Below are 3,829 nucleotides of genomic sequence, written 5' to 3'. Positions count from 1 at the left end.
CATACATGACGTTAACGGTCGCAGTTTTAAACATGTGGTTAGTGCTGTGAAATTATCTTGGTTTTGTTATGTTCAGACAACAAAACTACATGGTTAGGTTTAGGAAAAGATCATGTTTTGGGCTAAAATCAAGCGGCAACCTCATGGGACTGGAGATTTTAAGATTAAAAGGGCTTTATTGTCAATTCTACAGTTACGTAACAGATGTACAGAGAAATGAAACAAGGTTTCACTCTGAATTGACCCTTGGTGCACAGTGCAAAAGGATATGTGTGAGTAAGGAGGTCAAAGAGAACAGAAGAGGTGATACAAAAATTAAAATTAAAATTAAAATTAAAAATTAAAAAATACAAATATAATAATAAAAATAAAATGAAACCAAAATAGAGTGCCACTTGAGGCTGATTTCAGAAGCAAATCAATCCCCATAGACCCCCATGTTAAAATGCTGAGCTTTACATCAGAAATAAACATGTTTACAGCCTGGTACAAAAACACTTTTGGTCTCTATAGCTAATTTTAACATTCATGACAACTGTACGGGGGTTGAATTTTTTTACATAACTCACCCATTTACATTTGATTAAGGTTTAAAGTTGCGCATAATTAAGGACATGAACACAGTGACAGGCTGTCTGTGAGGCGTCGCTACAGTCTCTAAGTCAGATCCACCCCTCACTCCTTCATAGCTCCACCCACTTGTCCAAATATGGTCACTTCTGGCTCCAAAATCCAAGATGGCAACGGCCGAGATGCTGAACTCGAGGCTTCAAAACAGGAGTCCACAAACCAATGGGGGTCCCGGCGGCTATGTCCATTATTTTATACAGTCTATATGAATAAATTTGTTGTGTAGGCTAAGTCACGAACGTAAGTTAACTTACATTACGTACATGACTTAAGTTAAGTATGTTACATCCTGTGTTTGTTTGACCAATCCATCCATCCTCTCCGACCTCCTCCCTACGCAAACTTTGTCGCTCTTTAAACCACCTGACTTCCTTCTTTGCTCCTGTCACAACTGCCACAGCCACTAGAGGTTGCCGGCCAAATACACTGGGAGTGAACGAACTCAACGGATTGTCCATACTACAAGGGACAAAGACATTCATGGAGCCTATCGAGCCCTAATCGAGCTTCAGCAACAGTTTGCTGTTGCTCTAAAATTAAGCAGAAGGTGTTCCATATTTCGCCAAAACATAGCCATGGTGAACAGTTCTTCAAACAAGCAACGATTCTCTTGCTCGCTGACGCACGGAGCAGATTAGGACACCTTCATTGGAAAAAAAACAGGAAACAATCAGATTTTGGCACATTCGCTTGTTTTCAATAAATGTAAATGTTGCAAAAAGCTGCTTGTACAAATAACATATGAGGGTTTTTTTTAAGGGGAGAATACTTTCTAAATACTGTACATGAAGACTGATAATATCATATTACTTTAAGAGTAATACCGTCATGTGTGTTGGCTCAGTATGCTGGCAGGTTTATGGTTAAGTCCAATGAGCAGAATGTGGCTCAGATAACGATCAGAGTCCTGCAGGTACGGAGGAAGGGACGTAGAATTAAAGGAGGTCAAGAAGGTGTGAAGGAGGTTAAAGGCTAACACAGAGGGAGGTGTGAAGAGGAGGCCATAAAAGGTGACCTAAATATCGTTGAAGTTTGAAGGTAATTCCTCCTCTTCCTCTTCATCGCCACTCGCTTTCTCTCCTTGGGTGATTTTACGAGGTGGGGAGTCACTGGTAATTATCTGCTCTTGTCAAACCTGGGAGGCTCAGCGAGACACTCGGTCACCTGTGATTCTGATTGAGGTCCTGGGCACTCACACACACACACACACACACACACACACACACACAGATGCATACATAGGGAAGCAGCAGCAGGCGAATGTGAGGCGTTTCATTACGCTTCTGATTTGGTCATTCATCATGTCACAGCGAGGTCACACGCAGCGGCCGACACATGTTTATGTCTGCGGAGACTATGTGTGTGCCTGCAGGTGTGTGTGTGTGTGTCTGTAGATGTCTTTGTGTGTGCATGTGTTTGTGTTGGTATGAAAGGGAGCTTTGTTTTCCTGTTTATCCTGCTCCGGTTACTCATTGTAGCCAGACAAAGAGGAAGTGGCTCGACAATTGTCCGACTCAAATCAAAGAGGAGCAGGTGGGGGGGTTTAGGATGTTTATTCTACAGTTTGGTAAATGTGAAGCTTAGTTGCTTTATTAACACAAATTACACCTCTACAATTAAGAGGGATTTACATTTACGCTGTAGCCTACGCTGTTGTGAGCATTTATACTTGTGTGGTAGTGTGTCTGTGTCACTCTGCAGTTACACCTCCAAAACACTAGTCGGCGGCGGAGGTTTCTGTGAAGTGCTTTTAAGATTAGTTGATTCAAAACACACATTAAACACACATTAAACACACATTAAACATGGCTTAATAGAGACAATGTCAAACACAAGTACACAAATCAGCTTCACTATAACTCGCAGCATTCACAGACAAACACTTGTCTTTATCTGGACACATTTTCCCCACAAATACAACATGCTAACGTTTTTAGCACAAGCCTATGGCATTTTACATTGTATAAATTAGCCAAGCAGCTAGCGGACTTTTTCCTCTTCTCATATGAAACCAGGGACAACAGCAACATTTAACAAAGGTAACCGTACATAAGTTGGCTCCATTATAACTCACAAGGTTCACTGACAAAACAACTGTCTTATACTAAACACATTTTCCAAACAAATGTAACATGCTAACATTATTAGCACAAGCCTGTGGCATTTTACATTGTATAAATTAGCCTAGCGGCCAGCAAAATTTTCCTCTTCTCATATGAAGCCAGGATAAATCTCAAAGTATATAAACTCGAGGCTTTAAAACAGGAGTCCACAAACCAGTGGGTGATGTCACAGCGGCTTCATCCAGTATTTTATACAGTCTATATGAAGTTGTTACGAGAGTCAAGTTACATATATAAGTTAACCTACATTACGTACATGACTTAAGTTAAATCTGTAACGTCCTGTGTTTGTTTGAACAATACATCCGTCCAGACCTCCTCCGTATGCAAACTTTGTTGCTCTTTAAACTACGTCACCTGACTTCCTCCTGTGCTCCTGTAATAATTGCAACAGCCACTAGAGGTCGTCGCCTTACACCTCTTCCAAACATACATACAAGTGAATGAACTCTGGTGGATGGATGGTTTGATGATGCACATAAAAGTTAACGTACTCTCAACTTTTCAGCACAGAGTCGCATCGCTCGTCAGGGACCATACCTATGTTCCCCAGGTCCTATGTCCCCCCCCCCCCCATAATATAGGGAACGGGAAACATAGGACCCTTTTTCGGAAAAAGGGTCCTATGTTTCCTGCTTTTCTGGAAAAGGGTCCTATGTTTCCTGCTTTTCTGGAAAAGGGTCCTATGTTCCCTCCTGTGTTCTGCACCTGGGGAACATAGGACCCTTTTTCGTTAAAAAAAGGTCCTATGTTCCCCGGTTGCAGAACACAGGAGGGAACATAGGACCCGGGGAACATAGGGATGACCCCGCTCATCAAGGTCACACTTGGCCCAGGCAGCCAATCAAATCAAGCGAGAGGTGAGCTTTACTCCTGTTTTAATGTCGGTAAATGTGGTAGGAACAGCAGTACACTGGCAGATGTAGACGAAAGGTTGATATTGGGGGTCTTTAGTTATGATAAAGGTCACCCGCTTATTAAAATAAGAATTGGCAAGTGTTGAGTTAGCAGCCAGGTGAATCTCTCCGGTAAGCCGTTTACTATATTGATAAATGGCTAGTAAGTTAGTGTTGGAA

This window comes from Epinephelus moara, chromosome 13 (assembly GCF_006386435.1).
Source record: "Epinephelus moara isolate mb chromosome 13, YSFRI_EMoa_1.0, whole genome shotgun sequence".
NCBI classification, from domain to species: Eukaryota; Metazoa; Chordata; class Actinopteri; order Perciformes; family Serranidae; genus Epinephelus; species Epinephelus moara.
The sequence above is the reverse complement of the archived record's forward strand: the minus strand, read 5'-3'. Positions refer to the sequence as shown.